The sequence below is a fragment of the Pteropus medius genome, unplaced genomic scaffold (assembly GCF_902729225.1).
Source record: "Pteropus medius unplaced genomic scaffold, Ma_sr-lr_union100, whole genome shotgun sequence".
Lineage (NCBI taxonomy): Eukaryota > Metazoa > Chordata > Mammalia > Chiroptera > Pteropodidae > Pteropus > Pteropus medius.
Window position 1 is genome coordinate 2048020 of NW_024346062.1, and position 12928 is coordinate 2060947.

Consider the following 12928-nt stretch of genomic DNA (forward strand, 5'->3'; position numbering starts at 1 on the left):
CTTGATCAAATTTAAAAACAGAATTTCTATTATTTATTTTGCTAGGTTTAGTTTTTTCTTTCTTTTCAATTTGCAAAATATTATTGATTAACTGGTTAGATTAATTTTTTTACAAGAAAGTTTTCATTTACTTCTGTAACCAAAATTAAAATTATATATGCATATATATAAACAAAAAAAGTTGTTTTCTGTGCCAAGGAGTACTGATATTTAATGTTGGGGCAAGATGCTTATTTTTACTGAGAGGTGTAGTTAGGGTTTTATTAGATAAAATAATACTAGCTGCTATAACAAACCAAATCTCAGTGACTTAGCATAATAAAAGTTTCTCTTGAGCTCACTTAAAAGTCAAATGCAGGTTTTTGGCTGGACAGCTCTCCTCCAAGTAGTGACTCAGATCAAAGCACCTTACCTGTATGGCTCTGTCCTCTCTAGTATATAGCATGTAAGTTGCCATGCTTTTAAACAGTGCCTAGGGAAAAGTACAGAGGATCACATGTGGGAGATTTTAATGATCCATGCCTAGAAATGGCATACAGTACTAGTGCTGACTTTCCATTGTTTAGAACTCCATCACTTGGTTGCCATGAGGCCACACCTAACTCAAGGGAGGCTGGGAAATGTAGACTATCTATAAGCCCAGGAAGAAGAGAAATTAGCTCAGTGATAAGCTTGTCATCTCTAATAAAGAGCAAAGAAACATCTCTATATACCAAACAGAAAATGGAATCTATTGAGGATTCACAGAATGAATGGTAGACTGGTGAACCATGCAGGAATCAGTGGAGTGATGGTGGGGCCAAGAAACAAGAAAGACGGATTATCAGACCTGAGTGCCATGGATTTTCAGCCTTCTAGTCATTCTGTTTGAGATTCAAATTCCTAATTAGGTTAAGGCAGGGTGGGTAGATGGGCCCTTAGCCCAGCATAGCCTGAGTAACTGCCCATCTCTGAGCTACTAGAAGATGGCAGGGCTGACAGTCCAACGGCTCTGCATCTCATTCAGAGTAAAATCCAAACCCTTTTTATGGCCTTTAAGCTAAGGTGAACTGGCTCCCAGATACCCTTCTGACCTCATTTCCTAGCTCTTTCTCTCTTGTTCTGCTCCAGCACACTCCCATTTTTGCTGTTTGTGTTTGCCAAGCAGTCTCGTTTCAGCAACTTGAATACTGTTTTTTGCTCTGCTCTTTCTCCTAATATTTGCATGCTCATCCTCTTATTCCCTTCAAATCTCTGCTCACATCTCTCTTTAATTGAGAGGTCTTCTGTGAATATTCTATATAATACAGCACCTCAACTCATAACATTGCCTTCTCTCCCATAAACCATGTTTGATTTTCTTCGTAGCACTTATCACTATCTAACATGAGTTTGTTTGCTTTGTTTTTTCTCTGTCTTCCCCCTTATTAGAATTTAAGCAACATGAGAGCAGATTGTGTTTTGTTTTCATGCTGAAAACCAGACATTGAGTGAGTGTCAGAGAAAGCACTAGAACCCAAAACTCCTTCTTCCTGTTAGCATATGGTAGTGGAAGCAGCTTTAGACCTAGCATGGCCCTAAGCTAAAGTAACCTGAGACATTTAAGAATACCAACTTTTATCTTTTTTGCATATCTGATTCATATTGTCAACCTTTATTCTTTGCAGCTTATGGACATTTTTGCCATGGATATAATGTTATTTATCACCCACCATGAGTGATATACTTTTAACATTGGTCTGTGTTGCTTATAAAGCATCATGTCAACCACTGTAGTTCTGGAGTTCTGAAAGCTTGTGAAAACAAAGATATGCACATGCCTGTGTGCTTGTGAAGGAGACCCATATGTGATCAGGACATTGCTGAGTTCTGACTGGTGAATTTCCCTTCGTCTGATTGGTCCACATATCAGTTTATGGTAGATACTCACATGCATGTAGGTTAGCTATTATATCTGTTCTTACTGTCAAGAGATGTCTTTTAGGTTTTACCAGCTCTTGTATGTGTGGCCATTTATTCACATTAGGCTTTGGCAAATAGAATTACTATAAAACATCCTCTTTTCCCTGCCTAAGTTCTGAAACGATTGATAGATAAATCAAAGGAATGGCAAATAGAGATCAAAATGTCAAATTTATTACTGATAAAACTGATGGTATCAAAGAATGTGGCTTAGGCATAGGACAACAATGTGCATTCTATTACTAACTCTCAGAAACATACAGATTTATATTCCTAGTCATGGGCCATGAAGAACTACAGCCTCTCCACATAAGGACCTGCCTTGTGTACTTAACAGCACAAGGAACAGAGTAAAATGGGGAAGAGTGATAGAGGGAAGCCAGGTCAGAAAGGAGTGTTATACTAATAGGAAAGAAACACCTGGGATGAGAAATTAGCATTCCAACTAATAATTTTAAATAAATCATTATGAATTTTAAGAAATTTTACAAATAAAAAACTTCTTTAGAAAAGCTAAGAAAGAAGTGAATCTTTATATCTCATAGTTTTTTCATACACTCATGTATAAATGAAGCAGGAAAATGTTCACGCACAACTGAGTGTTCTCAAGCTAGGCTACAGGAGAGTTGATTGTGTCTAGTGATGCTCTTGTGCAGATGAGGGCTTCGGCAAGCACCTAATTTGCTTTACTGTGGAGCTGCCTCCAGTATCGATATGCAAATACACCCTAGATTTCCAAAGAATAAAATAAGAAAAGATTACTTTGTAGTTCTACCACAAATCTGTAGCTCAGACCAAAACAGTTAATTTGAAGTGAATTATAAAGATCTTTTAGAAAATTTGCAGCAAATAATTATCTTGCTATAAAAATTTCTACCTAACATAGCACCTAGTACAGAATTGGAACTCAATAAATACTTGTTGAATGAATGAATCTTGACTTTGGGCTTCAATTTGAGATCAGTGTAAAGGCAATGACAGAAGTAGTCTTGTAGTTTTGAAATTATGAAACAAAAATGCCATGGGTCTGAGTGCTAATAAATGGAAACTAGAAATATACAGAAAGAGTACCATGAGCTCTTTTAACTACTTTCCACTAAACGTAATTGACTGGTGTTGCCAAAGCCCCCCATTTTCTCTGTAAAATAGACCGATGAAGGCAAGCTAATTATGCCCCATAGGTGGCTGCTGTGTAATAATTCCCATTATTTTGAGCTACATTTTTACTAAGGGTTGTGATTATTCCCAAACATTTTTATACTAGTTGCACTTGTTATTATATGATTTAATTAAATATTACTGAAGCTGATGAAATGTGTGCAAAAGTAAAAGAGTTGTTTCTCTGAAAACGAAGGTGAATGTTTTGGAACGACTCCATAAGAGGAGACTCTTGAAAAGGACCACTAAAAGACAAGATCCCTGCTCACAGGTAGTTTACAGCCTGGTAAAGGAGCTATGATATATGCAAAAATAACTCTAATTTAGGATGGTAGATGTCATGGGAGAAGATTATATTAAGATTCCAGAAATTCAGAAGAAGAAAATTAGTTTTGTGTCACAAAATCAGTAATGGCTACATTAAGAAGTTGATATGAGCAGGTCTCTGAAGAGTATAAAGTTATGATATACAGAGATGATTCATTCCAAGAGAAGAGAAGGATATAAACAAAGACATGCAGGGTAAGGCCAGTGTTTGCTGGAGCACAGGATTTATGAAGGGAAATAATGGAAGGTAAAACTAGAAATATAACCGGATTTTAAATAGTGAATTTAAATTATGAAATGTCTGGTCATTGTGAGAATAAGATACTTACTCTTTTCATCCACAATGAACTTGTGTGTTTTTAGTATATCTACAAAACAAGCACTTTATATTGGGGGATTATAATGCTGTATAATAAAGTTTTCATTCATAGTTTTGTGGATTTTTTTTTAACTTTCTAATGGCTTATAAACTCCTTTTAATCTAAGCTACTTTATATTAATTTTGTTCAGCAATGCATATAATTAATTTTCTGCTAAGGACATGAATATTCAATTAATTCTTGGTGAAATATTAATTGCAGAATTAGTGATTATGATTTTAAGAACTTTTCATTCTTTTTAAGGCCTACATAAAACACTAATAATTTGTATTATAAGATCACAAGCTTGCTTGGCATTTTATGCAGTAAAAACATGTTTTCAAAGTTTGCTAAATAACAGGTTCATATCTGATTTCAGTTCTGTATTATAACAATTGACATTTAACTCACTTTAACAGATTTAGTTGGGAAAAATCCTACTCATTGCCTTCTTTCATTTGATATGTTTCTGGTAAGTTTACTGTGATTACTTGATAACAGAATAAAGCATCATGTAAATCTAAGCTATTGTTCATAATTATATTCCTTTAAGGAACCTTAATGCCACTTTAGTTGTTGGTCATAGGAAGGGACTACCAGTTCCTAGTATACAAATCTTGAGCTTACAAGAAACAAAATTTAATAGTTACAAATCTTGACTTTTGTATAAAAATAGTTTGAGGACCTGTTTCACTCTTCAGTAGTTTTACTTCTTCAGAAGTAAAAAATGAGAGTACCAATTCAAAAGAAAACAAAACAAAGATGTTGATGATAAAATAAGGGAGTCTGTTATTTTGGTAGCTCCTCTTTGATGGCTAGCCAGTTTTTTGCTTTAAAACTTTCAATTTCAATATATATGTATTCCCTTTCTCTGTTTTGTTTTTCAGTTATAAAATGAGAAATATAAAACCACAAGGCTCTTTCCATTCATGATTAATAATTTAATTTTCAATAAGTTACTAGTCTCTGTTTCAGTTAAAGTGAAATAGAGAGAGAGAGGGTGTATCTAGGGCGGGCAATCGCTGCTTAAACAGGAAACGTGAATTTTTTGACATGATCATCATATTCTAGGACCTGGTAAATCATTTCAAAACTTCAGAACTTAGCTTTTTTTCTTGCACGTTTAATGAAATTCATCTCTTGAGAACTGATGAACTAAGACAACTCACACATGCACACACAAAACTTAGAAAATGTGATGTCAATTTAACAATGCGATATAAGAATATTACCAGCAAGCATACCAAAACACCATTCAGGCATTATCATGTTCCCTGCTCACCATGCAAAGGGACATGGACATACACACTACTATATCACACAATGCAATATATGTATTTGGGTTTATTGGGGGAAATTTAGAAATAGGGAAGTAGCAGAGCACACAAACCTTCAGGCTCTGATTTGAAATAGTCATATTAATCAGGGCATTGCTAGACTGCTACGTGAAAAGAGAATGGCTCTTGGAGCGGGGGACATTCTGCTTATGTAATGCATAGCTTATTTATAGAGAAAGGGGGATATGGAAATAAAAGACATGATTGAGAACTTTCTTAGAGAACTGGAAACAATTCAAAGAATAAAAATTCTAGAACTAAAATACAAAAAAATTTAACACATTTGATGATTTTAGTAGCAGTTTAGACACACTTAAAGACAGAATTATTACTGGATGATAGATTGGTAGAAATATCCAAATGAAACATAGATGGGACACAGTGAGAAGTTCTAACTTACGAAAAATTGGAATCTCAAAAGAAGAGAAGACACAAGGGATAGAAGTAATATTTGAACAGAGTATGGCTGAATAAGAATTTCTCAAAAATGATGAAAGACATCCATGTACAGATTCAAGAAGCCATATGAACTCCAAGCAGGATAAGATTCTTAAGTACATGGTAGTAAAACTTCTGAAAACTAAAGACAACAACAAAATTCTTAAAAACAACCTGGTAATAGGGGGAAACAATCTAGATTACCTTCAGAACAACATTACACCAACAGCTGATTTATCAATGAAACAATAGAAGCTAGAAGACAGTGGAATGATGTATTTAAAGTGTTGGGAGAATTACCTGCCAACTTAGAATTTTGTGTCCTGAAAAAATATTTATCAAGAATGGAGGTGTAAAAATACTTTATAAGAAAAATGTAGAGATAATTTGTCACCAGCAGATTTACACTAAAGGAAATACTAAAGGGAATTCTTCAGGGAGGAAGAAAGTGATTCTAGATGGAATCTTGGATGTAGGAAGGAATGAAACACAATAAAAAGATTCAGTTTCTAGGTAAATATAAATGAATATTGACAGTTAAAAACAATAAAATTTTGTGAATGGGATTTAAAAACATTTATAGAATTAAAATATACAATTATAATAGGATGTAACTTGACACTAAATGATTTATGGTCCTTGTGTTGTCTTGAAAGAGATAAAAGACACCAATTAATGAATCAAGGATGCATGTTGTAATCCCTAGGGTAATCACTAAAAGAACGTTAAAATATAATTGTCAGACTAATGGCGGGGGCGGGGAATGGAATAAAAATAAATATTTGATTCAAGAAAAGAGAAAGAAAAGGAACATGGAATCGGTAGTACAAATAGATGGGAAATAAAAAGATAGATGATTTAACCCCAAATATATGGTAATTATAGTAAGTTTAAATGGACTAAGTGCTCCATTTAAATTGTCAGAATTGATTTAAAAATATTTATGCTGCTTATAAGAGTCACATCTAAATATAAGGTTACAGAAAGGCTAAAAGTAAAAAATGCAAAAAGATAGACGAGGCAAAACATTAGTCAAAACCAAGCTGGTATAACTTTGTTAATATAAAAGCAAAGCTTTGTTAGTATCAAAGTGTACTTATACAAAAAACATTATTTACAGATAAAATGGACATCTCATTATGATTAAAAGTTACAATTTCCAGAAAGATATTGAAATTACTTATACTTCATAACATAGCTTCGAAATATATGTCAAGTATTAACAGAACTACAAAGAGAGACAAATTCATAATTATAATATGAAATTTTAACTGGTCTCTTTCAGTAGCTGATAGAACAAGCAGACAAAAATACCACTAAAGATAAAAAAGATTTGAATACCATAACTAAGAAATCTTACTTACTTGACATATATAGAATGCTGCTGAAAAACTTCAGGACACATTTTCTCAAGAACATATAAATATTTTTTTAAAAATAAAACAATTTGGGAGGAAAAACAATGGTGTAGATGATAGAGGCTCTGTTCATCCCTCTAGTGACCAAATCAAAGTTATGATGGAAACAAGGAGCAGCAACAAGGAAAAAATCGCCTGAGATTTAGATGAACAAGCCATACAACTAGGGAGAAATACAAGAAGTCACCCTGCAATGACAGAAGGTAGGACAGGGCAAGAACACAGGGCTTCTCGATCTCGAGTGGCTGAGTGAGATAGAGGCTGTGGCAGTGGCAGAAGCCTTTTAAAGGAGCTGCGTCTGTGAGCGGATTGTTGCGGTGACGGACCTACTCGCTCTGAGCACCAGTGTGTATTTAGCTGTGCTCAGGGGTTACCAGGGACTTACAGGGAGACACTGACAGAGTGAAGGCCTAAGTGAGACCCACTCTGTACAGATGTGCTGGTGGTATCCATTGTTCCCTGTTGAGCCCTCACCCATACCAGTGTGCAGACACCACACCGCCATAGCCATGACGTCATCAAACTGGATAACAGAGGTCGCTCTACCCAGAGGATTTTCTGAAATCCCACCTTCCCCAACTAGCGGCCCCACCCAAGCCACATTCTGGTATAGCCTCAGCGAGTCAGGTGCTCCTTGCTGAGCAGCACATAGACTCACACTGGAGGCAGCTGGCCTCGGTTTCTGGTGTGGCCTTTTGAAGCAACTATAAGCACAGCATCTGTGGATTGCTTGCTGAATCTTAACAAGTGGCGCCAGAGGGGTAGAGGCTTGGGCTAAGTTTGGCCTGCAGCTGAACCCCTCTCAGGACAGTGCCACTGGACACTTACTTCACAAATCCACTCTAATAAGACCGGGAGACTTAGGAGCTTTGCTTAGTACATAGAAGCAGACATGGAAAGGTAGCCAAACTGGGAAGACAAAGAAGCAGAAACCATATGAGAGAACAGAACAGAGATCCAGATATGAGTCAAATATCCTAATAGATGCAGAGTTCAAAACACTGGTTATAAAGATGCTCAGTGAACTTTTGGTTAAATTCAGTGAGAACTTCAACAAAGAGATAAAAAATAAAAATGGAAATGGAAATTATAAAAGGAACCAGTCTGAAATGAAGAATACACTAACTGAGATGAAGTATATTAAATGTAATAAACAAAGGAATAAACAGAATGAATAAAGAAAAGGATCAAGTGCCCTAACCAGAGGACAGGAAAGCCAAGGACATGCAATCAGAATGGCAAAAGATAAGATGCCAAGACTATAAAAATAATTTAAGGAGCATATGGGACATATTAAGGGTCCAAATATCCATCGGATCGGCATAACTGAAGAAAATCAAGATGTTGAACAGTTTTTTGAAGAAATAGTGATGGAAAACTTCCCTAACCTGGTGAAGGAAATGAACATAAAACCCCAGGAAGCTCAGAATTCCAAAAACCAGGGATCCAAAGAGGCCCACAGCACAATACGTCATAATTAAAATGCCAAAGGTTAAATACAAAGAAAGACTATTAAAAGCAGCAAGAGAAAAACAGATAGTTACTTATAATGGAACACCCATAAAACTGGCAGCTGATTTCTCAAAAGAAACTATGCAGGACAGAAGGGCTTGGCAAAAAATATTTGACAGGATGAAGACCCAGGGTCTACAACCAAGGATACTTTATCCAGCAAAGCTATCATTTAGAGTTGAAGGACTGATAAAGAGCTTCTCAGACAAAAATAAGCTAAAGGAATTTGTCACCACTAAGCCAGTGTTACATGGAATGTTGGAGGGACTTCTTTAAGAAGAAAAAATACAAAAGACTCATTTCAGATTAAAAGACACACACAGACTAAAAGGAAGGGGACGGAAAAAGATATTGCTTTGATGGACCTAAAAGGTATTTAAGCCAGACAGAGAAAAATAAACACTTTATGATTTCACTTATATGCGGAATCTAAGGAATAAAAAGAACAAACTAGTCAAAAATAGATTCACAAATATAGTGGACAGTTTGGTGATGGACAGAGGGGAGGGGGTTTGGGAGACTGGGAGAATGGGGTGAAGAGTTAAAGAAGTACAAATTAGCAGCTGATGGATGGTCACAAGCATGGCATAGGGAATGCAGTTAGCATTAATATGAAGGCTAGGTGGAGGGTCAGGGGAGGGAGGGAGCAGTTGGGGGGATTGTTTTACAAACTATGTAGATGTCTAACCAATGTACTGTATATTTGAAACTAATTAAAATAAATAAATTATTAAAAGAAAAGAAAAAAATAAATGAGAAGGAAAAAAATTTTTTTTAAATAAAACATCTTGGCTGTATAGCCATAAAGCAAATCTCAACAAATTTGACAGTTTAACTTAATATAAAATAAATTCTCTGGCTATAATGCAATTAAATTAGAAAGTACTAACAAAAAGATAACTAGAAAATCCCCATGTAGTTTGAAATTGAGAAACTTATTTTATTTTTATATATTTATTTATATATATATATTTATTTATTTATCTATTTATTTATCTATCTATCTATTTATCTATTTATCTATCTATCTATCTATTTATTTATTTATTTATTTATTTATTTATTTATTTTTACGCCTATAGCACCCAGTCTTACTAGATGGTCTCCCATCTAAGGACTAACCAGGCTTAACCTTGCTTAGCTTCCAAGATCCGACGAGATCAGGCGTGTTCAGGGTGGCATGGCCGTAGAAGAGAAACTTATTTTAAAATAATCTCTGGGTCACATAGAAATCACAGTGAAAATTCAAAAATATTTTGAGATTAATAATAATGAAGATACTATACACAAATTTTTATGTGATACATCGAAATCTTTCTTAAAGAGAAGTGAATAGCCTTAAATTCATATATTAGAAAAGGAGTAAGGTGTAAAATAATGATCTAAGAATCTACCTCAAGAAGGTAGAAAAATAATTGCAAATTAAACCCAAAGGAAGTTGAAGAAAGGAAATAATAAACATTTATGAGATAGGAAAAATCAATAAAGCTAAACTTTATTTGAAAAGACTACCAAATGATAATCCCTGGCAATATTTAAAAAGACCAAGAGAGAGAGGGAAAGAAGGAGAGAGAAAAGACACAAATAATATCAGGAGTGAAAAAATAGATCAAATTTTAGTTCTTACAAAAATGTAAAAGCTCTTAAAAGGATATTATGAACAAATTTAATCCAATGAGTTTTAAAAATTTTAGGTTAAATGGGTCAATTTTTAAAAAACTACAACATACCAATGCGGACACAATAGTCACATAACTATTAAACTGTTAATTAAAAACCTTACCAAAAAAAGACTCTGGGTCCAGATGACTTCACCAATAAAGTCTGTCTTTAATCCTCACCCCCACAGATAAGTCTACATGGGAAGCCAAAAATCAAGAGTTTGCTATGTGAGAATCAGAAGAGAATGAATGAAATGATATTCATAGCCAATATCCACTAACTATGAAAAGCTGATGTATACATTTTTGCATAGATGAGAACACTTATGTTCCTGAGTAAAAAATACATTTCTGAACTCTATGGGACCATTTCTCATCTATTAAGGGAAGTTGTTTCATTAGACTGAGTGTAATATGAATACTTGGGCTGTGGCTTTACACATGCTAATATAGTCATTCCCTGATTCCTGTTGGCTCTGTCATTCTTTTATCCTTTGCTTCTCTCCTATAATCCAGATATCCCAAAATGCTTTTGTTTTTTTCAGTGAGCTATACTAATTTTTTCATATGCATATTTTGCATATACTGTGACATTTTTCTGAAATGACCTCCCCCATCTTCACACCACCTCCACTCTTCATTCATTTGGCAAATTCCATTTCTTCTTCAAAATCCAAGTATCTTCCCTGTGTGAAGTCTTCCCTCCTTTATGTTCTCACTATATATCTTTCCTATCTTCTGTTATAGTACTTAACATACTGTATTAAAATATTTAATTCTGTCTCTGTGTTGGATTTTGAATTTCTTTAGAGGAGATTTTGTGTCTTTATATTTGTATTCTAGTATTTAAATTCAATAAAAATTCACTACTGAAAAAATAAATGAGTGAATGAGTAAGCAAATGATTGGGTGAACCCACCTCAGTAACTGTCTTCTTATGATCAATCACCTTTTGGATATTCTGCTAAGCATTCTTGAGCTCATTCTAGCTAGTAAGGAAAACTACTCTGGTTGAGTACATTCAATCAATAATTAACTCCAAATTGAATTTATAGTTGCTTTTGTAATACTACTGCACTCCTTGGCATTCAAAATACTGACTTCCAAGCTACATGTTGTAACCTTAATTTTTAATTTTATCCTGCTTCTGTTAAGTTAAATAGAAGGGAGGAGTAGTAGGAATTGAAAATTCTGAGGAGTAACTTTAAAAAGTTATGTATAAGAGCCTGAAAAAAATATTCTAAAATTTCAGTCTAGAACCAAGATAGGGCATTAATTCTTAATTAAGTTCAGTAAAGTACTTAATACTTTAGTATTAAGTTTAATACTAAAGCAAATAAGTGAGAGCCAGAGTTGCCTGGGAAATGGAGAAACCAGTTCTTCCCACTGCTTTCTAGCCCTTTTCATTCATGGCATATATAGAAAACGATATTATTTATGGCACACTTGGGTGAATGGATGAGTCTGCTTGCTATTGAAGATAGTGGCCCAGGGGCTCTAGCTGCCCCAGGCTCTACCTGGCTTTGGTGAGGGCTAAAGAGATCAGGATCTCAGCAGTCCCTAGCCGTTTGCCACAGACTGCAAATTCTGAAGTTTAAGGAAAGAGAGTAGAATGTACCTGCTGGTCTTGGCTCTTAGCGTAACCTAACAAATTAGGAAGGGTTCAGGGTAAGCAAGAAAGGCATGCATTATTAAGTTTCATAGCTAGGATTGTTTAGGCCTGTGATTTTCAACTCTGAATGCATATTGGAGTTACCTGGAAGCTTTTAAAATATAAAAACATAACAATGCTAAGACTCTACCCTAGTACAATTAAATCAGAGTCTCTGTGGGGAGGACTATGGGTGTTATCAATATTTTTTAAATGCTCCTTACAGGTGATTTCTAAAATGTGTCCAGAGTTAAGAACCACTAATATAAGCAGTGACTGATGATTTTAAAAAATTATTAGCAAGAGACCTAAATTCTAACTGAGTGCGTTTTTAAAAGGACGTTCATTAGATACTTATGCTTAGTGGTTTTTTTATCATAGAGAGTATTTATTTTTGTTTTGTTGTAGAAAGGTGTAAGCCAGTCAGTAGTTTGTATTTATCTCAAATTGTAGCCATATCCCTAGAAAGAAAGAGCCCTTGGAGTTTTAATCTTGAACTTAATGTTTATGAAGTGATGGCAGATATGACTACTGAACTGGTCAGGAATGGTAACAGTGGAGGTTTAAACTAAGCCTTAAAGAGTAGATAGAATGTAGATATGCAGAAAAGGTGGAGTAAGATGGGAAAGAAGCATTCTAAATGGAAGAACAGCATGAACACAGGGGAGGAGGAGGTTTAAAAAAATTCCAGAGTATTGTAGAGTCTGAGACAGATGTTCAATGGCAGTTGAGAGGCAGCCAAAGCCAGCCATCTCTTACGGGGACATGAGAGCAGTCCAGGGAGACCACCTTTCCAAATACCTTTAGCAGTTGAAAATGACCATTCCCACGCTCCCGTAATCTCTAGTCCAAGGATTGTATGGAAGGCCTGATTACAGATAATGTTTATTGAGCACTAACTACATGCCAGGCACTTTCCTTAAGCATTTAATGTACCTAATTTAATCTTCACAACAACTGTATCAGGTAGGTTCTGTTATTACCTCTGGTTTACAGATGAGGAAACTACAGTACAGTAGGCTGACATTTTTTGTGATCTCTGTATATTCTGTGATCTGTGTCCTTTTTATGGTCCTGATTCAGAGTTCCCATGATATATTTAGTGGACAGTGAATTATAGAGTTAA

The 12928-nt window shown here is 34.9% G+C and overlaps 1 protein-coding gene across 1 annotated transcript in view; it reads left to right on the top strand.

The window, feature by feature from the left end:
- The window catches only part of CMYA5 (cardiomyopathy associated 5), an 89497-nt gene that overhangs the window by 19788 nt on the left and 56781 nt on the right, over positions 1 to 12928 (top strand).